This window comes from Planococcus citri, chromosome 5 (assembly GCF_950023065.1).
Source record: "Planococcus citri chromosome 5, ihPlaCitr1.1, whole genome shotgun sequence".
In the NCBI taxonomy this organism is placed as follows: Eukaryota; Metazoa; Arthropoda; class Insecta; order Hemiptera; family Pseudococcidae; genus Planococcus; species Planococcus citri.
The window spans coordinates 57,216,841-57,241,275 of record NC_088681.1 but is presented as its reverse complement, the minus strand read 5'-3'; the positions used below and the strand labels follow the sequence as shown (position 1 = coordinate 57,241,275).

The following is a 24,435-nucleotide window of genomic DNA, read 5'->3' as shown; positions in this document are numbered from 1 at the left end:
ATTAAAAATGATTTTAATAAGTGGATAGGCAAGGTAGGACAACTTACTTTGAATAAAATCATTGCCAAAGTTGCACATACGATTGACGTGGGTCTCATAATTGTTGACTTTCTTTCATCAGCATTGGAAAAAAAAGAAAAAAAAACTCATGATGCAGATATGTTTTAGGCTTTATATTATTTGTTTGTTTGTTTTATGCAGTGATCAACTTGAATAATTGATCCATTGAATCATCATTTTAATCACTTTATCGTTGATCATTTACCTCCGCTAATGGTCGACTTTGTTTGTGAAATTCAAAACAACTGTCTCCCGAGAGAAAGTTTTTCATCGTTTAATTGTCAGTTTTATTGGTATTATGAAATTCAATATAGTGATTAACGTATGAATTTTCCAGAGCTTTGGCATGATGAAAAGGTGCGTTGTGAAATGATACAAAATGTCCGACAAATGTTATCTATCCATTTTTTTTAAATTATTTTTTTTAATGGGCAAATTATTGAAAATAAGCTTAAACTACGGAACACCGTGTGTGATCTTTTTCCCGAGGGAATAAGTTTCAAGTGTGTTTAATTTACATGAAAAATTATTGCATAAAGCCGAGTATCACCTTTTTTTTTTTTTTTTTCATTTTGCTTGTAAGTACATAGATTTGTTGGGTTCTTCTCAGAAATCAATTTTTAGGTGCTGCAGTTGATTTTTACATTTTTCATGGCAAACGTCTTGAAAATACGGAATTTCCGAAATATTGCTGGAGGCTCTAGAACGATCTGAAACAACTATTGAAACTGAGGTAGGCCTGAATTGTGAATTTTAGCATTCGAATTCAACTTGGAAAAATTTTATGTAGATTTCAAGTACTTAGGTATCAAAAATCTGCTGAAGGCACCAGAACTGTTCAAAGGGGTCGAAACTGTTTCCAATTGGTTGAAAGGGTCAAAAATGAGGTATGCCAAATTTCAATTTTATAGGTCAGTTTGGTGACATTTTGATTTTTTTGAATCTTTAGCTTATCTTATTGAGGTATATGCCCTTTCGATGTTCTTGCATTTGGCTCAAAAATTTTTCTGTTGGGTAAAGATACGTAGGATAAATACGCCAGGAGTTGACACTTTTTTTTTCAAAATCGTGAAAAAAAAATTTTTCTCAGACATTTGATTTTTTAAAAAAGTTTGATAGAGTGAGATAGGTAATTACTGGGATTGAGGGAAATTATTTTAATTCCTATTTATGATGGTTAGGCCAATAATTATTCCTTAGGGAAGGAATAATTGCCTTCTCCTGGATAGCTCAGATTATTGGAGAGGTTTCAATAAGTACCACCTACTCTATACATAAAGTTATTCGAAAGTACCAAATCAGTAAGTACACACATTCCCCAAATAGTGTTAATTACCTATGTGATTCATTGATATTAAAGAACAACTAGAAAAGTATGCTTCAAGGGATAATCAATATAAAATCATTACGAGATTATTTTATTAGGGGACCCTGCCCTATGATGGCGCAGTTCCTAAGACGGCGCATTTCAAATTTCTGGCATCTGGCAGCACTGATGTAAAAACCAACTGCACCCTGTCTTTGTGCTTCACATTCTTGACTTTTTACTGTAGTCATATCCGCTTGAACAATTACCTTGCGTTCTTGAAAACGTATTTTTCTTTTCTTGCTTAAAAATTCGATCATTTCGAATTTTTGGTGGAAGCTCTTTCAAATTGGTTTCATTTCTAAAAGTGACTGAAAGTATCTTATAATGTGCGAAATTTCATCTACTTTCTAATGCGCTACTCAGTTTTTTCATTAGAGTTCATGTTCATTCATAAATTTACTAAAATTTGAATTTGTATAACCAGTCCTATGATGGCGCAGCCGCAAAAGCAGGCGCTTTTCAGCAACAAAAACGGGTAGATTTAGATGAATCCTGTAGTAGTGTATATAGTGTGCCTAATCTTACATGTTTCTGTTCAAAATATTTCAGAAAAAGGTATTATTGCAAAAATATTGAAAAAAGTGGGATTGTCAGCCAAATCACTAAAAAAACTTCTAACAGCCTCAAACAAAAAAGTTGGGGGTAAATTAGGGATCCTAATAGGTACATTTAAAATAATAATTTCAATCGAATTCAAACGATATAGTTACAGTTTTACATTTTAATTGAATTTGCGCCGTCTTAGGAATGGTTTTGCGCCATTGGCACATTTGAACTGATTCACAGTTCATTTGATTGAGACAAGAGATTGAAACCAAAAGTTTTACATTTCTGGTGGTAAGTAGTAGATAGTCTGAGGGACCTTCCATCAAATTTTTGTCCATTTTGGTTGGATACTTTACAAGCACCAGGCTTCAGAAAAAAAATTGCGCCATCTTAGGGCCGGGTCCCCTATATATACCTACATACAAGCTCTGGCTTTTACCTTACAACTCCCATTATTAACTACTCCTAGAATAATCTTGATACGAGTAATAATGATAAGTGCAGGCTTATTAATTATTAATTAGCGATGATGTAGTATAACTTTAATGGAAATTGATAGTAATTACTTACTAATGACACTGTACACTTTTTCTGCCTCTTTTGTGAGTGTCCCCAATAATAGACAAAGTCGACAGAAATGTATTACACAAAGTTCTTTTTCAATGAGAGATATTTCTGATGGCTGGCAGGATCGGAGAAATATCCAATGTACAGTAATTAATAGACATAATTCAACTAGAAACCATGTTATAAGCACAAATTATCCACTTAATAAAGTGGGCAAAGACAGGAAAGAGGGGTGGAGGGGAAAAGCTCGGCTGCCTATGTGTCTATAAGTTGACAAAGAACCAGCTATTGCGAGTAGCTGAAATCAAGCAATGTTGCTGGTTAGAGATCTGATGCACGAGACTTCGAGCTACGAGGCGCCAATCTTTAAATAGTTTCTCACATTACCATATACTTCCAGTACTTAGGGAAGTAGGGTGACAATGAAAAAAACATTACGGATTTTTGGATGCAGCACACCTGAAAAATGTGCTATGAGGTGTCAAAAAATGATTCCCAAAGTTTCATCCCTCTAACTTGATTTTAACCCGTGTCGCAATGGCTCCAAAGTTTGAACATAACGTCCGAGTGTGGCCTACGAGTCTCATGGCGACACGTGGTGGAGAAATTGTTGAGTATGTGCTACATGTACCAAGTAAAATAGAGTAATGTTACACTGTTTTTTTTTTGTTTTTTTTTTGATAATTTGATGGTTTCTTCTTTGTCACAAACTAACTCTAAAATAGTTTTTAAATTAGGTATGTTTTCTACAAAAAAAAAAACAATTTTCTTTATTTTATTCCACTGTGGAAAAAAATTGATCAATTAACGCAATTCTGTCCTCGTTGTAGTACGTTTCTCTATACCAAAAGGTTACAATGATATAAAATTCACTCATTATACTTACTCAATATATTTTCACTCACCATCCATGTACAATGGCCATCAATCCATCATCATTTACCTTATATCCCAGCTAGAAACTAATTCCATTGAATGAACATGACTTTATTAATGAAAACCAGATTTTTATAAGGTACCTACAAGTAATTAATGGCCATCAGACATGGACAGCGAGTGAAAAAATATTGAATAAGCATAATTAAGTACCTAAATTTTATATCCCAATAACTTTTTGAATTTTTTGCTGGTGGAGAAAAAGTGTAGAGAAATGTACAAAAACGTGCTTTAAAAACTCCATTTTTTCCACAGCAAAATAAAATGAAAAAAATCGTTTTTTTTTTCAGAAAATATCATTTAACAACTGCTTTAGAGTTAGCTTGTGACAAAAAAAAATCTACGTCGAAGAAATTGGTCCACAGCTGTTAGATCGTCTCGCTAATATGGCATTCAAACAGGCTAACGACGAATCTTACAAAGAAATTGTTTCGATTTTGGAAGCAAATTTACCTGCTAATTGCAAAAAAGGCCTAGCACGGCAAAAACGCAAAAAAGCAGTGTACGTGTATTGTTACTCTATTGCACTTGGTACATGTAGCGCATACTCAACAATTTCTCCAACACCTGTCACTGTGAGACTCATCATAAGGTCGCGCTCAGACATTACGTTCCAAACTTTGGAGTCATTGCAACATGGGTTAAAATCAAGTTAGAGCGATGAAACTTTGGGAATAATTTTTTGATACCTCATAGCACATTTTTCAGGTGTGCTGTAAAAAAAATAATGAAAACATTTTTTTCTGTGTATTTCATTGTCACCAATAGGGAGATATTATTTTTACCATCGCTAAGGCGATCAGGGCATATTTCTTCATATCAAACTGTTGTTCTTGCATATCTTGGGCCCATCCTCCCCCCTCCACATTAAGGTCAAATTTCATTGAAAACTATTCATATACCTACCATACGACGATATGATTTTTTGAGAAGTGGTCCAAAATTTGCTAGATTAAATAGTTTGTTTCCTGCTTTCCTTTCTAAAAAGTGAATATCTAAACAAATATTGACCTTGTGGACTTTTACCTTATGTCAGGCTTTTACGTAAGGTGCACCGGGGGAAGTTGGAATTCGGGGTAAGTTAGAAAACTTGCTCTAGCGCCTAGAGGTTTATATCTGGCGAAGTGCCACTAAAGGTGACTTGAGGGTACTACCCCTACTTCATCACGGCATAAAAATTTTCGCGATTCAGTTTCATTTTTGATATCTTTGGTTCAATTGTATTTTGTTGTTATTTTGAACTTATTTTGAATTTGGTCTAAAATACAGACTTTCTATTTCTTAGTTTTTCGCATATAGCGGACGAACCGTGCGTCCTAGTGAAAATTTGATGAGAGTAATCTCAAAGAGAATTAAATTCTCTACAATTTTGTTTCTACGCAATTTTTCTAGGACGCTCGGTTTGTGATCTACGTCTCTCCAAAGTTTAGCCTGTTCTGACTTCCCCCAATTGGGGTAAGTCAGGACAGTTTATATTTTATTCCACTGAGCAAAAGCTACGGAGTCAATCGCGCTCAAATTTTTACCATAGGTTAAGAACCCTTATGGGAATCTACATAATAAATTTGATCCATATTGGTTCATTAGAAGGGGAGTAACACCTGGTCAAAGTTGAAATTGCGAAAAATCATTCTGACTTGCCCCGGTGCACCTTACACGGAAAAAAAAATTATGGATAATTTTTACTATTTCATACAGTAACCGGATCCCATTCAAAAATATTGTGATTTTTTACTATGAGAATAGTAAATTTTACTATGACATTAGTAAATTTTACTATGAGATTAGTAAATTTTACTATGAGAGTAATAAATTTTTACCTAATTCTAGATAAAATGTATTTTTTGGCTGAGTAAAAATCACTATTATTTTTGAATGGGATCCGGTTACTGTACTGAAATAGTAATTTTTATTAATTTTTTTTTTCCATGTAAAAAGTTTGAAAAAAGTCAATTTTCAAACTTTGAGTTGAATTGAAATGGGTAAAGGTTTAGTTGTTAAATATGACTTTTAGGAACTTGAAAAAAAGGTGAATAAATTCCTGAAATCTGGAAGTCAAACTCTTGGAAATAAATTTCCACCATTTGGCACTTTGCCTGACTTTTAAAAACTTCAGGAAACACCTACTTTATCGCTTTCAGCACATTTTGAAAAATACTTTGACCACCTCCAATTCGCGTTGAAAATTAATTTTACTCAAAAATCAGTACAGAGCATAGCAAATTTCGCATCTATCGAAAGTATGGTGTTGTTAGGTGTCATTATGCAGCTAATGATCTCATTTTTTTTTTTTTTTTTTTTTTTGAAAAAATTTAATGACACCATTTAATGATTTATTAAGTATCGGTGAATGGATCCTGTAATGCTCATGTATTACTCAGAGACTCTGGGCGCATTGTTTCATACCGCGATGTACTATACGTAACCTTATAATGAATTTTTTTTTGTTTGATGTTTATAATTATTGTTATTTACTTTCGGTACAGGTGAATTAACGATTCTGGGAGTGTTTTGTATGTTTCAAACGTGACATCAAAGTCATAATGAATGCATAGGTACTTTTTATCACTGGTTTGCTTTAAAAATGTGAGATGTTTAGTTAATGATTGATCAGTTTAGCCAGTCACATTAACGTTTGGACCTGATCACGAAAGATTAAGTCAAAACACACTTCCTTTAAGAATATTTTATAACACATTATCTACTTTATTTTTTTTTCAAATTTTAAATTCTTTGGAACTTTTTTGCTCATTGAGAGTGAAAGATTTAAAAAATAAGTACGTATGTTACTTTTTTTTTTGAACAAACTAGTCTCCAATCAGGAAAATTTTTTGAAATGATAAATGAAGTTTTCTAACGAGGGATGCATTCCAACTGCCAGAAAATTTTTTGAACCAACAAAACAATATCGAAAAAGGACATGAAAACGTACATCATTAGCCAAAATTCCGACTAACAAACTCAGATTGTCAAAAAAAAGTACAAAGAAATCAAAATTACATCAAATTGACTTGAAATTGGAGCCTCTAGCAAATTTTTAAGTTTCACCCAATATAGAGTTGGAAAGCTAATATTTGCTATATACCCTATGTAATTTTAGCATACTGAGTCCACTAGGCCGAGTCAATTTGGTCTGGAACCTCTGAAAATATTTTAGAAATTTCAGGTTTTCAGAAAGTGTTATAAAAGCCTTAAAAATCAACTTTAGCTCATATACGAGTACTTATTGCATGAAAGCGATTAGCGCTTGTGAGTTACCCACTTGACCGAATATAGACTATTTTTTCGAAATTAGTTTTAGTTAATTCTTCTCCAGTGATTTCACAATTGAAAATTGAAAAAAAAAAACAGTTGAAGAATTCACTGAAGTGGCAATTATTGGTTTACATTATTTTGAGTCGATTAGTCTAGACATGGATTTTAGCTGGCAGTGAGTTGTCTATCAGAAAGGTGGGTTACTGGTGCCCAGAATTGCTCGTAAATTCAATTTTTTGAATAATAATTTGAAAACATGGAGAAAATTGACAGATTTGGTTCAATTACCGATGAAGAATCAAGTTTCAAGTGGAATCAATGTCTACATTGTAATGACGTTTTATAATAATTATGTAAATACCATTGTCTGCTTTATTATTTGTTCAATATTTTTATTTGGTATCTTTCTTCTGCAAAACTAAGTAAATCTTATTTAAACACACTAAATAATTTTACTGTTCATAAACGAAATTTCAAAAATCACAATTCACGGCTCGTGACTTTTTCGATTATGCACCTCTCAAGACGTGGGACATCCTCGTAAAAGACAATCTGTGCTTTTTATGTATGTTATTTGACCGATGGGACTCGAAGCTGACGAGTTAAGTATCAGAATACGCTGCATTTCAGCAATATCATCCTTCAAGCGCAAAATAAGATACTGTTTGCGGTCTAAAAATGTCCAAAGATGGGTATTATATCTTCGATATGGTACAGGAAATTTGTCATTTTCTCCAAGATTCTTCAACCTAATTACTGTGTTTGAGATTTCGTTTTCTGGAATGTCTATAAATGTTTCCAAAAGTGGAATAGCTGGATTGACTTTTGCTGACATAATCTTGGGAGAAAAAAGCGCAGACAATTTGGGATCGAATTTGAATACATCAAATTTCAATGGTGGATAGCTCATCTTCAGGCTCCAGCGAATGCTGTCGATATCCCGAGAAATGCCAAGATTATTGAGCTCCATTAAACACGATAAAAGAGATGAAGCAAGTTGCGCATATGGGTGGTAACATGAAGGGAACTTGTCGTCGTCTAAACTATTCGATATATTACCGTATGTATCTCGAACGAGATCACGGTTCATTTTCGTTGCTTTTTGGAGGAAATAATTTAAAGGGCTGGCTTCGGAAAACATATCAGGTGATAAAAAATTCACCACGCAGTTTCTGAAATATTTTAGTTTCGGATGGTTTACAACTTCATCAGATAGATTAGTTTCAGGTGTAGGTTGATCATGAGATTCAACATCAAATTCGTCATCCTTCCAAACATTCTGAGTTGATGATATAAGCTGAATTTTGGCAATATTAGTTTTCAAGCGTCGAAGCAAGTAATCTAGTTGGAAAAATGCCAAAAGGCTCTTTGCGTAGCCAAAGTATCTCCGTGGAAATAGACGGTTTTCCAAGAGATTCTGGAGCTGAATCGTTATGCTAGAGATATCCTTTTCTGGTATAGCTAATATTTTTCCAAAAAGGCGAGATGGTGGGTCATTGTCTGAGAAGATGTATGATGAAAATAACGGCGATAATTGCGGTTCGATGATGGACAAATCCAGTGGCTTGAAAGGATTACTCGATTTGGAGGCTTCTTGAATTATGTGTATCATTTTTTTAGAACTTCCAAGTTGATATAAGCACGCCAGAAGCGACAATGCAAGCTCAGCGAATGGAATGTACCGGATAGGAAATTTTTTGCGATCTAAAAAATTAATGATGTCGTGATTTATTGTTTGCATATGATCGCGTGGCAGTTTTTTCGCTTTGGCTAAAAGATAGGTGAATGGATTAGTCTGTGAGAAGATATCAGGTGATAGTAAATCAGACAACTCCTTTGTGAAGGGATTCCATGGTAAAGGCGAAATTTCCAAGTCATTCGTAGTGATTTCGGGATTTGTCGATAATACAGTCTCAGAAGTGAGTTTTGGCAAGTCTCCCACGTCAGCTGGGTTGCAAAAAAGTGTATTTATCTGCAATTTAGGAAAAATTAGGCTCATTTTATTCGATCTGAGCCATATTTACAGGCTGTAATAGTAGAGATTTGAAAAATAAGTCTTTAAAAGTACATACCTACGAGTATTATATTATAAAATGAGTATACCTACATACTACTTACTTCGAATAAAATCGTCACTGCAGTTGCGTATATAATTGGTGTGATCCTCATTGTTATTGACTTTCTTTTTTCAGTCGTGAAAAAAAGAAGAAAAAAAAGTACATAATAATGCATGCATCTTTTAGTTTTTATACCTACTGTTAGCTTTGTTGTGTGGTAATCAACTAGAAATACTGACGTATTGAATTATCTTTCAATTGCTTTGTTGCAGACCGTTTATTATCGCTAATAGGTAGTTCAACAGTGAATATGAAACAACGAAAAAGTGTTTTTTACAAGGTATGCCATTGTAATTTTTATCGCTGTAAAATACAAGAATTTATGACCTTTTGATGTCCCAATTGATTTTAAAAATTTTATGAGAAAATGGAACTAAAAAATTAGTTTGTGATCTTTGAAAAAAAAAAAAAATAAAAAAATAATTCGCTCGTAATCACTTAATTTTTCTAAAATTCATTACGTTGATTTCCAAAGCTAAATTCGAAGATTCAGATAAAAACAAAGGACCAGTAGATAAAAATTTGATACAAAACCTTTGCCACTATAAATGTTCCCAATTTTTTTTGGACCCACGAAGGAAAAATTCGAACACTGCATTTATACTATTTTTTTGACAGTTTCGATGACTCACAGCAAAAAATGTTACCATCATGACACAATTGAGTGAAACGTGATTCAATATCACGAGGGTTTTCATACGAAGAAATTTTATTTTAGAATTTTGAAATCTAGGAAAATATTTGATGAATAACTTGAATTTTTAGAATTTTTTCATGGTCCTAGATAGAATTTTGATTTCTCTGAATTTGAAAACATCAAATGAAATTCATGTTAGGTTTAAGTATGAAGAGCAGTAGTGCAAAAATTTTGGGAATATTTTGAAATTTCATTTTGGGAATTTGAAGGGGAAAAGGAAATGTGAGCACCTCATTTCAATGTAAAAATAATTGAGAAATTGGTAATCAAATGAATTTGAAAAAGATCAAAATATTGAATTCATTGTATTCTTAATATGTATGTACAAATTCAAATGAATATTTTTTCTGATTGCAAACTTTAGAGCTGCATTAGAAAAGTAAATAGATGAAGGTTAATTAAAATTCCAAAAATTTCAAAATCTAAAATTTTTCCAGAATTTTAAATATTTTGATGAATTTTTTTCAAAACTTTAAGATAAAAATTGATCCGATGAAAATTTATTTTAAGAATTTCTAAACGATTTTGAGCCCCAAAATTTGGTCACAAACTGATGATTTTTGAGAATTTTGAAAGTGTGTCGTGTGATCCATCAAAATGAGTTAAAATTTCGTGAAAAATTGAAATCAATCGACGAAAATTCATTTTGGGAATTTTTGAACGATTTTGAGCCCAAAAAATTGGTCACAAACTGATGATTTTTGGGAATTTCGAAAGAGTAAATAATACATTGACGAGAAATTGTGTTTGAGCAATTATGAAAAATATCTCGAGCCTTAAATGAATCAAGATTTTTGAGGTCTTAGGAGGGTTCAGGGTATTATCAAAATGGGTTGAAATTTTGTGAAACATTGAAAACAATCGATGAAAATTTATTTTGGGAATTCTTGAACGATTTTGATCCCTAAAAATTGGTCACAAACTGATGATTTTTGGGAATTTTGAAAGTGTAAATATATTGACGAGAAAGAGTGAGCAATTTTGAAAAACATCTTGAGTCATGAATAGATCATCAAGATTTTTGAGGTTTTGGGAGGGTATTATCAAAATGGGTTGAAATTTTGCGAGGAAAAAGATATTCTAACAAGAAAATATTTTTAAGCATTCTTGAACAATTTTGAGTTTAAATTTGGGTCATGAATTTTGGGATTTCAAAAAAGTATCAGGCAATTTTTCAAATTGATACATGGTTTTTGAAATTTTTGAAAAAACAATGGCATGTGACATATCAAAATTGGTTAAATTTTTGCAATCAACTTGAATATTTCGTTGAAAATGTTTTTGGACATTGTTTAAAGAAAATAAAAACTTAGGTGCTGTGTTTTTGGTGTCACAAAAATACCAGCCAAATTCGATTTTTAGAGCATTTTTTTTCTTGGCAGCACTTTTTTGAAAACTGGAGAATTTAAAAATCCGTTGAAGGCTCTAGAATGGTTCAAAACCGTCACCAACATCGACTCGAAAGGTCCAAAATGTTGTAAAAATCAAGTTTCAGCCTTTTATGTCAATTTGATCAAAAAGTAGACCTTTGATTTTTTTGGAAAAAATGACCGGAAATTGAAAAATGAATTTCAGCAATTGAAATTTTTACTGACGATATATTTCGAAGTCAGTTTTCGATTTCGCTTTATCTGGTTTCAAAAATTTTGTACTGTAAGGCAGAGAGTAGGTATTTTCACGAGAAAATGACATAAGTACCTACTTCAAATAAAGATATAGGTAATAAGTTTATTTAAATACACGATGGTCCAGAAAAAACCAAATTATGCTACTTATTATCATTTACATAATGTAGGCTGCTTCAGGATCTAGTTTTTTGCTTCATTGTGAATTTAGTGGAGGTACTTCGTTATTCACTGAAGTCGAGGAGTTCGATGCCAGTACACGTTCCATTTCATCCATATTATCCTGCAGACGTAAAAGACTCTGAGTATCAAGATCTAGAAATTTCCTAATATCAGCATTGTAGCTCTTGTATTGATATGGAAATCGATAATCTCCTCCAAGCTCCTTCAGTCCAGTTATCACCTCCGAGATTTCATCTTCTGGAATAGTTACTAATATTTCCAAGACCTTGATCGAAGGTCTGGGTGCCTTTGACATGATCTCGGGTGAAAATAAGATCGATAAATCTGGGTCGAGTGTGGAAACATCAGTTTTTATTTCTTCGTGGGTTCTTCTGATATCCGATCGAATGCGACGAACATCTACATCAACATTTTCCAGCCCAACTAGACATAATAGCATGGACGACGCCAGTTCTGCATACGGGATGTATTGTTGAGGAAATACCTCCTCTTCTAAGTAATTTGACAAATAATGTTGCATCGATCTAAGTAGTATACAAACACGGTTTCTGGGGTGGTTTTGAATTAATCCCACATTTCTGTACATATTTTTTCGTTTTTGTACATATTTTTAGTGCCTACGAACAGTCTATTACCAAGACGTGTATGTTGAATAAATTGCATACTCGACAGTTTCAAGGTGTGTACTGTGTTTTAAATTTTATTAACTAAGAAGAATGAAAAAATTGAACATGGATAGAACTTGAATTTATTTATTACGAAACAAAAAATTTGAGTAGGTACATTTGTTAGTAGGTAAGTATATATTACATATTTTTAAAAATTGAAATGTATTATAAAATATGGCTCAATAAAAATTAAATAGAGTTGGAAATTTCATTTTTCATACATTTGCTGTATCAGGTTTTCCATTTCTAAATCGTCATCTTGAAGTTCTTTTAACACAAGCTTATGTTCATTTTCTGTCTCTGTGTAAGTTTTACATTTGCAGTAACATTGACCATATGCTCCGCATTTGAAGCACCCAACAGCATCTACCTCAGTTTCATTCAATTGGAAGCATTCTTTTCCACAACAGTAAATTGGTTTTCTCAATCGTTTATGTGTACCTGATGTTGTTTTATCTGCGTTTTCATCTGGTAACTGTTGATTGTTTTCAGGACTTGTAGTCTGTTCATCTGTGTTTTTATCTGTCAACTCTTGATTGCTGTTTTCAGGATGTTCCTCATTATTGATCCATGTTCTATATTTCTGAACATTGATGTAGGCACATGCAAATGATAAATGGTTACCAATTGGATGATGAACAGCTACTTTACAATCCAGGTAATGTGTTAAAAAGGGTAACTCCTTTGTAGGTGGGCAGTTTAGGCTGTTTAGATCAATTGTTGTTCGGTTTAAAAGCTCTTCTAAAGCTTTACATTTTTCTTTACCTTTTAAGTAAATTTTTGTAGCATGAAACAAAAACAATTTTATAAGTTTCACGACATGATGTAGTTGCATATTGCCATCTTCCCACTTTAGTCCATGGTAATTTTTTTGTAACCATGCGACTTCTTTTCTTCTTACCTCTGGAAGTTGGGTGATTGAATATGGAGGACTCACTATGAAACACGTTGGATCATCTTTTCCATCTCTGGATACTATTGCAAATTCTTTGATTATAAAATTATTTAATTGATCTCTAAATCCCAAGAAATCAACAATGAACTCCCTCTCGAAAGCAGAAGTAGGAGGCACCCATACTGATGGAAAAGTATTTTTTTTCTCTAATTTTTTATCGCTAGATCCGAATCCTTGCTCTTGTCTTTCTGTATCATTTAATTTCTGTAAGTTTAAAACAAATCATTAGTGCTTGAGTCAGCAAAAGTTTTCAGAAATATTAAGGGAGGATACATTAAAACACTGAAAAAGCAGATACCATAAATAAATAATAAAATAAAAAACTTGGTTCATCTATAGTGATACTTACATCACTCTCTTCTAATTCAGGATGAAGTATTAGCTCAATAATAAGTTGAGCTACCTTGTCACCCTTTTTGATTTTAAAATCTTCATTATTATGATTGTGAATAATTATTTGAATATTTCCCCTGTAATCTTCGTCAATCACGCCACCTACAGAATTGTAAGAGAACTTTGTTCAAGAAATTCATTACAATAATTTAAAAGATACTTTAGTTAGATAGGTACCTACCTCCAATATCAATAAAGTGATTTAGTGCCAAACTAGATCTTGGAGCTATTCTACCATAGCAGTTGTTAGGCATTTGAAGTTGTAAATCTGTTTTAATTAATTCCCTTCCTTTTGCAGGAACAATATAATCATATGCACTAAATTAAAAAAAAAACATTGAAAAAATAAATCAGTAGGTACTTTAAAAAAGAAGAAAGGGATATGAATAAAAAATTTTAAAAATAGGTATATTGGAAAAAATCAGCAAGACTTGAAAAAATAAGTGTGTAGGTTTAAATAAAGAATTGAAAAAAAAAGAAGAAATAAATATAGTAGAAGAAAAAAAATTACATACCTCTTCAAATCATAACCAGCTGATTTTAAAGTTGCTTTTGTTGGAACAAATGCGTTTTCTGACATCTTTACAAATTTTAATACATTAGCCATGGTATGAAAAAAATATTACACAACTTTTTTCAAAAATACCTGATCACAATTGAAATGTTCGAAATTTATATAAATTCACTTCAAATTAAACACACTGAACTGTCTAAAATACAGATACTGGTATAGGTAGGTACTGTGTATTTGCAAGGCTTTATATACTAGAAATCTTCAGTCAACTTTACATGACCTCAAATTTTCCCCAGAAAATTATTTCATTAAATCCAGTAAAAATTACGATGAAACAGATTTTCGTAAGTTTATTTACTCAACTTTCATAACCTTACCTACATACTTTCAATGATGCAATTTTTATGATGTGGGTATTATAGGTGATCATCAAACTAAAGAAAACCAAGTCTTAAAACAGGTTCAGAATAGACTTACATTTTTTTATTATGTTGCACTCTCGGATCTTGCATTTTTTGTGCATTCTACATACCTATATCTTAACAGTGTTTAGAAGGTTGTTATAGTTACCTACCTTGATTATTTTGTTTTGCTATAAATTAGGCAAGAACAGTATTACACAAAGTGAATCAACAGACATGAAATATAAATAGGTACCTTACACAAAATTTATGAGAAAAAAAAAATCCGTTCATTTTAGTAGGGAGAACGACTACAATTTATAATATAAATACGAGAATGAACTGCATAGTAAAATTAATTTCTGTGTTGTTGTTAGTTTGGTGGTGTTTGTATAGTAATTTCGTGATACCTATCTTATTATTTTCATTTTTCATCATGTCTTCTCTAGATATAACTGAAATTTTCAACACTTTTTTAACAAGAATTTTTGATGGTGAACTTTATATAAAAAAGTTGATTTTAAGGAAGCCATTTACTCGTACAGAATTCCAGGAAATACTAGAGAAATTTAAGGACCTAAAAATGAAGGAACTCATTCCATTTGAGATGGAGTCTGCAGTTGAAGGTTGTTTGGAAACTCTGAGAAAAGAGATGATAGGTAAGATGTGTGTTGTTTTTTTTTTTTAAACTAAATTATGATTTTTATTCTAATAATTTTAATTTGAATAAAACTAGTAAGCATATTATTTCCTACCTAACATTTGAACCAATGCATACCTATACCCAGTATGCTGCGTTGTGGCAACCATACTGGTTACTATAGACCTATCACTGGCCAACTCTCACGCATGTTGTACTACATTGCTAGGTAGTAGTGGGTGGATTGGATCAGCCATTTAAAATGTCAATGTGTATAGGGAAACTGGTCCTAGTTGCTAAGCAACGCGACATAAGATTTGAACAGGATTGTGAGTGGTGGAACTGAAACGCACATGGTTGTCTGTCCCACCCCATAATTCTCCGTGCTAAATTTCAACTACACACTGATTCGTTTTTTTTTTCTTTTTATTATTGATTTTAGAGGAGGAACGGAGAATTGTAATTCAACAATTTGAAGATTCTATTAAGCGAGCTGTGGAGTCTGCAATGAAACTGGTCTACTCCCCACATCCAGAGGTACCATCATATTCAATATGATTTTTAAAAAATTATTTCATCATTGATTTTTCAATATTACAAGTACATTTTATTCATATGTAGGTACCTACTCATTTTTTTCTTACTGTTACTATTTTATTCATGGTGAATTTGTAATTATGCACTATACCTAATGAAAATAAATTTTTTTAAAAACAACTTTGTGCTTTTTTTTTTCAATTTGAAAATAACACAGACTGATATATGTGTAGTATACCTACCTAAAAAAAGTTCAATTTGGACATGTTCCTGATACATAAAAAAATTTCTGTAACAATTTTATAGTTTATTGATGATTATGGATTACATTAAAAAAAAAAAAAAAAAAATACATTATCATTCTTAGCTTAGTCAACATAATCGGATACATTAATCCAACTGTTTTCTGATATAGGTAAACCCAGCCATTTCACTCTGATTTTGTTATTTTTTCTTCGAATTATCTTCTCAATTAAATGAACTTGAGGGTGTTTAGCTTTGATAATTTCTTCACGGTAAAAAGATCCTTGTATAGGTTGTTTTCTCAAATCTTCCAACACGTAAGTAGTAGGATATGATACATTTTGAATTTTTTTTATTCTAAAAACTTCATTTGAATAGTTTTGATGGTAGGCCTTGTCAAATTTCCCACGAGAGAAAGATATCCGAACTAGGTCATTTTTTTTAAACTTTTCTGATAGATATTTTCGTTTTGGGGCTGTGTTTTTCAAAATATTTTTCAAAACGTCAATTTCATTGCTAAAATTGACATCTATAGGTCTGTATTTGGTAGTGTGATGAATAGTTTTGTTGTACAAATTAACAACTTCAGGTAATACTTTCAGGTATCTAAAAGAACCCTGTTTAGCCATTTCTTTATAAAGAGCAGTTTTTAAGGTTCTTATCAGTAGATATAAAATGTATTTCCTGGCACTGGAGTAAGAATTCTTACAATACTTTTTAAATTCAAAAGTATGTGGAAACTTATGTGAAAAATTTCACATAAACCTTCACATAGTTTTTCATTCAATCAAATGCAAAAATATTTACAAAACTTAGATATTGAAATGAAATGCAAAATTTTTTGCAATACTTAAACATTTCAAACAAATGCAAAAATTTCATCAAAACCTAAACATTTCAAACAAATGCAAAAATTCATTCAAAACTTAAACATTTCAAACAAATGCAAAAATTCATTCAAAACTTAAACATTTCAATGAAATGCAAAAATTCATTCAAAACTTAAACATTTCAAACAAATGCAAAAATTTCATCAAAACTTGAACATTTCAATGAAATGCAAAAATTCTTTCAAAACTTAAACATTTCAATGAAATGCAAAAATTCATTCAAAACTTAAACATTTCAATGAAATACAAATTCTTTCAAAACTCATTGAACTGTAAAAATCATACAAAACTTTAACAATTATACCACTAGTTAAAGAAAACGTTATCTCTAATAAAGTGGTAACACAAACACCAACACCTTTATCATAGAAACTGATTCTTTTAACTAATGCACCCACCAGATGTGGAGGTTGTTATTGAAGAGAAATTTTTGCATTTGATTAAAACAAATTGACATTTTTTTTCTTTCTATTATAAAATAAATAATGAACACTATTGAAAAGAGCCACCTTGAATTAATAAAAGATTATGTTGATTGGGAGGGAATTTCAGTTCATCAAAAACTGTCAGAAGATTTCATTAGGGAATTCAAAGACAAAGTAAATTGGGAAGAAATTTCACGTTATCAAAAACTATCAGAAAATTTCATAAGGGAATTCAAAGATCAAGTACATTGGAAAAAGATTTCAAGATATCAAGATCTATCTGAGTATTTCATAAGAGAATTCAAAGATCAAGTAAATTGGGAAAGGATTTCATGGCGTCAAAAACTATCAGAAAACTTTATAAGAGAATTCAAAGATGAAGTAGATTGGAGTGAAATTTCAGGAAATCAAGCACTATCAGAAAACTTTATAAGAGAGTTCAAAGATCAAGTAAATTGGCATTGGATTTCAAAACATCAAACACTATCAGAAGATTTCATAAGGGAATTCAAAGACAAAGTAGATTGGAGAGGAATTTCATGGCGTGAGATGCTAAGATTTCATAAGAGAATTTAAAGACAAAGTAGATTGGTATAGAATTTCAAGGTATCAATATTTATCAGAAAATTTCATAATAGAGTTCAAAGACAAAGTAAATTAGTGCGCAATTTCAGAAAATGAAAAACTACCAAAAGAACTTAAAGACATAGTAAATCGCAATATTTCAAAAGGCTTAATTGAACATATTTTATGTAACTTAGACTCAAGTAATATTCATATTGTCAGACTTTAATGATGTGAATAAAAAACTTTTTTATGAAAAATTTTTTCATAAAAGATGTAAGATTAATTTACAACAGCTCTATTTGTGAAAGGGTTATAAGTAGAAACAACATTATAAATAGTTACAATGTGTATTACTGTATCAGCAGAAAGAGCTTCCTTGAATCTAAATTTTAATTTTACGTTTGTGGTACTCTCCTTTATGCTTTCAGGTTGGCAGGTACAATCAATAGCTATTATGGGATATTTGTTGGCATAATCATTTATAGAACAAATTGGTTTCCCTTCATTACCATAATAAGCTAGTTTGAAATTTTTAAACATTTGATAAATTTTATTATAATCATTTTCTGAACTATTTATATTTAGTTCAGTTTTAGGATAATGTTCATTATTGTTGAGAACAGCTTGAACGTTTTCAAGGCCACATAAATCAAATTGACTATTATCCACTTTGATGTTATCATTTCTATTTTTTTGCATCCCAATAAGAATAAATATTGGATTCCCATCACAAGTATATTCACATGTATACTTTTTTTTTGTTATACCAGTTTTAAACTCATATCCCCAATGTCTAAAAATTTGTGGTAAATCTTTTGAAGCCAGTATTTGTTTTAGACATTTGTTTTCCATTTCTCTTCTCAATTTTACCTGTGACATTATTAGTGCAACATCTGTAAATTTTATAGTAATAGTATGTTCATTTGCAAAAGTACTATCAACTTGAAACATATTATTATAATTATTGAGATGGGTTTTTGTTAACCTTAATTCATGTGGGACGTGAAATACATAATCCTTGTGATCCTCATGATAACCAAATAGTGTTTCTAAAGAATCATACAAAGTAAAATACCCAGATTTGTTCAGAACATTTGAGTTTGGAGAGGAGATATTCCAGCCTCCATCATTGTAAATCGAATCAGAACCAAATGAAACAATTCCTTTCATAGTAGTAACCACACCTGGCTCTTCAACTGAATCTATTATTTTATCACATTCCAAATATTCAATTTTTGAAAATAAATGTGGTAGTGGATTAGTAACAAATGATATTTTTTTCAAATCAAGTTCTGCTACAGCACTCTTGTCAGAATTTTTAGTCACTGTAACAATTCCTTTCACAAGTAATCCACTTCTATGTGGATGGGTAATGACATCTTCATTGTATGTTCTTATACGAATTTTACTGTTTAGTTTATTTATATCATCTTGTGGAGAGGGTCTGTAGACTACAAAGTCTTCACTTTCAATGTAATTTTGTATCATATTTATAATAGGAAAAATTTTTTTTATTAAAACTTGGATTTTAAAAGTTCTTCATTATAGAATTTCCCTTCAATTTCTTCACCATCAGTATCTTTAATAGAATAAGTTACAGGAGTTGTGTGAAATATTTCATCAACTACAAAAATTTCTTTAGTCCAGTTATTCTTGTACTTGTTATCAAAAACTTTTTTATATGCAAAAATTCTAACTCTATCTCCCTGCTTAAATTTCTGATTCGATTTACATTTGGGTTTATTTTTGTTAAATTTCATCAAAATTTCTTCTGCATTATCCTTATCAACTTTAATAGGTGGCATACCAATAGTTCTATGAACATCTTTTGTGTTATATTCTTCTAGTATTTTAGGTAAAATATCAATCCATCTGAAATTCTTCCTCATCTCAAAATAAATTTTCAACTTTTGATTTAATGTTCTGTTGAAACGTTCAATTATTGCAGACTTTTCCTCATTATTGGTATGATACATTTTAATGTTGTGTTTTTTCAGCATTGTCTTGAAAGTTTGATTTACAAATTCTCCACCTTTGTCCACATGAAGTAAATTGGGTTTTCTTTTTGAGATTTTCAAAATATTTTCAAAAGCATCTGTAGCTGCTTTACCTGACTTATTCTTCAAAGGTTCAATCCATACAAATTTAGAAAATGTATCTTCAACATTGAGCATATATTTAAAACCATCATTTTCTTTGGAATATTTGTCCATAATTAATAAATCAGCTGCCCATAAATCGTCAATACCTTTGGTTACAATACTTCTTTTACAAAATTTTTTCCTAATAGGTGCATGTAATTCTTTAGCTTCTTCCATTTATTTATTGTATATAAAAAAATCCTTTAAAACTTTGTTTAAAAATTTCATTCACATTATCACAATCTTTATCAATTACTAGAAAGCCATACTTAGTTTTCCAACAAATATTGCACATTTCCAAATATTCATCAAATGTTACTAAATGTGAGACATGATTATCGTAGATGTGTCTCGAATTTCTAAGATCTTGCATAAAAATTGTCAGTAAATTAAAATTATCTCTTATACATTGTTTTGGACATTTTGAATAGGATTGAGCTAGATAAAAGCAAGAAATATTGTAATGTCTTCCTCTCAGATAGAAATTTGCTATTTTATCTTGAGGGTCTGTCAAAACATCGTCAAAAATTATAACTGAATTTGGTTTCATTTCTTCAGGTTCTTTCAAATCTTGAGGTAATATAGTACTAAAACCAATGTTCTGTTCTGGCGATGTTCTGTTGATAATATCTATTATGTTTTTCAATCGAATATATTTTTCTTGATGAGATGTTTTTGAGCAAAGATAAATATGGGTATATGTATTTATTTCCATTAGAATTTGAATTAAAAGATTGGTTTTACCACAACCTGATGGACCAAATATACCAGCTCGAATTACATTTGGAAAATTTCTATTATATCGTGGACCCACCTCCTTGTAATCATAATTTTCAATTTCAATAGGTATATCACTTTTAACTACTTTTATAATACGTTTTTTCTTCATTTATATTAGGAATTTTTTTTTGTATTATAAATATGAGATTTGATTTAATAGGCGAACGTAAAGGAGAAACTTTATCTTCTTACATTCACACAATATTTAAAAATAGAGTTAATCTGTGTTCTAATAAACTCTATGGAGTTTGTTTACTCATTCTTAGTCTCTTTAATTCTTTAATGAATGTAAGAAAACATAACAACAGGTTTGATCTTGTAGATGATCAAGGAAATCACGAGGAAATTTATATTCCAGAAGGTGCCTACGAAGTTACGGATATTATCAACGCTATAAGAGATAAAAAATTCAACTCTTTATATAATGTTGAGAGAAAAAATATACAATTTGATCTTTCAGAAGATGAAAAGAAGATGATTACAGTTCCAGAAGGAATTTATGATGTGGATAATCTAGAGAGTACAATCAAAGCAAAGGAATTTGATAAACTAAGTACAATAATACAAAAAAGGGAAGATTTACATCTAGATAAGTTATTAGATAAAGAGTGTCGTCATTACATTCACATTCCTGGAGATAAGTACAAAGTAGAAGATATCTTACAAGCAATTAAAGAGAGAAGGTGTGCAGCAGATAAATTGAAAATGAATTTAACACCATATACTCATAAAGTAAAGATAATATCTGAAGGTAAAAAAGTTGACTTTAGTGTACCCAACTCTATTTGTAGAGTTTTGGGTTATAGTGAAAGGGTTTTAGAAAAAGATGTAACACATCATTCAGATAGAATGATTGACATTTTTCCTCTTACTGCTATTCAAGTAAAATGTAATTTAGTGAATACAAATTATGAAAATGGAGAAGGAGGAGGTGGTGTAATATACTCCCACCCCTGGTCAGCTCCAACAGGTGAAAAATATTGGATAATCCCATATCACTACTTATACTATGAAATAAATACACATTCTTTCAGGGAAATTGTAGTTCAGATTGTAGATCAAGATGGTAATCTGTTGGATTTTGGTGATGAAAAAATTTATGTAGCATTGGATATTAGAGAAATGTAATTTTAAGAGAAATTCTCTTAAAATACTTAGAACTCAGCTAAAAATTTCAAACAAAGATGTCCACAAATAACTTGATTGAAATTTTGCTTTTGGTCAACATTATAATATACATTCTTTTGAAAATAGTTTAGTACTTCACTAGGAGGTCTTTCACCAAAAGAATCAAAATAAATTATATAATCATCTTTCTTGAAAAAACAAACCCAATGAGATCCCGGTCCAATAGAATCATCTAAATTGATAATCATGCTTTCATTTCTTCCAATTTGTTTTGGTAGTTGATCTTTCATAAACACTCCCCTAAAATAAGGTATACACAATTCCTTTGCATATAATTCCAGTTCCATATTGGATAAGGGTTTAATAGGAATTTTTATTAACCTCCCTTCCTCTTTTTTTTTTTTGCTTTCACATTAACCCCAGCACCTTCAACAGGTTTTCGATGAGAAGCTGGATTTAAATATAACCCCTCACCTTCAACAGGTTTTTGATGAGAAGCTGGATTCAAATATAATCCTCTTCCTACTTTCTTCATAGCTAATTTGATATCTTTAGAATTATTTATAAATTGCAAAACCTTTTCGTTGTTTTCCAAACCTGTACCAGACTTTACTGGTTCCTCTAGTATATCAGTTAGTTGTTTGTGAAGAGGTTTTTCTTCTTTATATCTTTTTTTAACTTCTTCAACTAACTGATTGTTTGCTCTATGATTGCTATAGGCATCAAAACCATTTTTAATTATGGATGATGCCGCAGCTATAGCTGGTAAAGCAGCAACTAGAGCAGGTAAGAAACCTCCAGTTTTATTATTTGTGTTGATAAATTCCAATTGTTTTGCAGACAACTTTATCTTGACTGATTTCTTTTGGGTACGCGCTTTGCTGATTTCCTTCTTTTGATATGTTGTCACTGGTAAATAAGTTTCTTTCATCACACTGTTTTTTGTTCGAATCAATTGTTTGTGATCCAAGTTTAAAGTAATTGGTTTCCCTAACTTTATTCCCTCTAGAATTAACAGTTGCTCTTTTTCATCTAAATTGACAGGAATTTTTTCATAATTTTCCTTTTTCATACCGGTACCAAAGTACCTTTTTGCACCCATGACAGCATCCACAAGCTGAGCTTGTTTTTCCAATTTTTTACTTGTATCTTTATCACGTGCAATATTTGAAGCTTCTCTCTGTAATATATAATCAGCTTCATGAAGTTCAGCAGGATCTTCCATCAATTCATAAGCAACATCATGTCTCCTAGATGCATAATCCAGTTTATTTCTTGGTTCAACTCCTTTCAATATTTGTAAAGTTGGATTTGTCCAGGGTCCAGTAAAATTATGATCTTCTAAATGCATGGGAGGTAATGGAAGCTTCTTTATTGCCCAATTTGCAACTGTACCCAACATACCACTACCTTCTTTCACTTCACCATCAAACATCACCTTGGGAATTCTTTGTCGAATTTTGTCATTCAATATAGTTTTAAAGTTGTTACTATTCATGTTTATTACAGAAAAAAAAATATCATTTCTTCTTTTTGCGTCTAATCACTTTTTTTCTAAATTTCCAAATACTTTTCAAGAGAATTGTCATCAAGAAAATACATGTTTTCATATTTTGATGCTGGGAGCTTGTTCTCCCACTTTGTGTATTAGAATTATTTCCTTCACTACTACATGGAGAGTCACTATTCATTTTATAATAGGAAATTTTTTTTTTTCAAAGTTCTTTAAGTTCTTGCAAAATCCTAACAATTTCATTTCTTAAATGAGGGTTGGAATTTCCAGCTTTCTTTTCACCATACAAAACAACTAATTTATCAAACAATTCAGGCAAGTTATCCCAATAAATATATTTATCCCCAGATGTGTTGGCATACAAATTCATTTTTTTGAGATGATTTAAAATTGGTACTATTGCCTTACCATCTAAAGATCCTTTTTGAATCTCTGAGTAAATTGTGATTAATTTTTCTAGATAACTATCTATGCTATCACTTTGATACAACCCTCCCCCCTTTTTCAGATATTTATCCAGTAAAGGTTTTATTACAGAAATGTATTTGATTCCACAACTTGATTTCACTCTGGAAGATGGATTATTATTTTGTTTATAACTACTGGTTTTATCAATAATTTTCCAAAAATCCTTTAAATCTTCAGAATCATACTCATTTGGATCTGGATTTTTTAATGTCAACAACTGCCATAAACCATGAGTTCCTTTAAATTCAATACCACCTTTAAACTTGATGTTATTACCATTAAAATTAATTTCTTCATTGCCAATCATCCATTTATTAATGTCTGGATCATATCGAATCCCAAAAGTAGTATCACAAATTTCTTTTTTATCATCAGCAGCATAAAATTGTAAATATTGTTTTGCTATTTCGCCAAGAACATTTTCATGAGAACTATTCCACTCAAGCATATTTTGGGTAGGTTGTGGGAAGGTTTCTGGAAGATTTTGGGAAGGTATTTGGAAGGTTTCTGGAACATTTTGAGTTATTTGGTTTCTAATTTTTTCTAGTGGTGTAATGATTGGTTTAAACTGTTCTTCTAATACTTCTTGCTTATAAATTTTACCTGCTTTACTTGCCTGATACATTGCCTTCAATTCCTTTCTTATATTAACATTTTCATTTACTAAATTGTAATTATTGCTCATTTATAGTAGAAAAATTTTTTTTCCTATTATAAAATGAAGTGTGCTGGTATTATTCTGTTTACCCTTTTTGTATCAACTTTACAAGAACATGATTTATTCTTTAGATCTCAAAAAATAGTCAACAATGAGGGA

At 31.0% G+C, this 24,435-nt stretch overlaps 1 long non-coding RNA gene across 1 annotated transcript; it reads left to right on the top strand.

Moving 5' to 3' along the window:
• Positions 1–12,262: 12,262 nt before the first annotated feature.
• On the top strand, positions 12,263–15,643 carry LOC135847816 (uncharacterized). Its single transcript, XR_010559237.1, has 2 exons — positions 12,263–14,945; positions 15,369–15,643. It is a non-coding gene; the product is annotated as an uncharacterized LOC135847816 (long non-coding RNA).
• Positions 15,644–24,435: the final 8,792 nt, after the last annotated feature.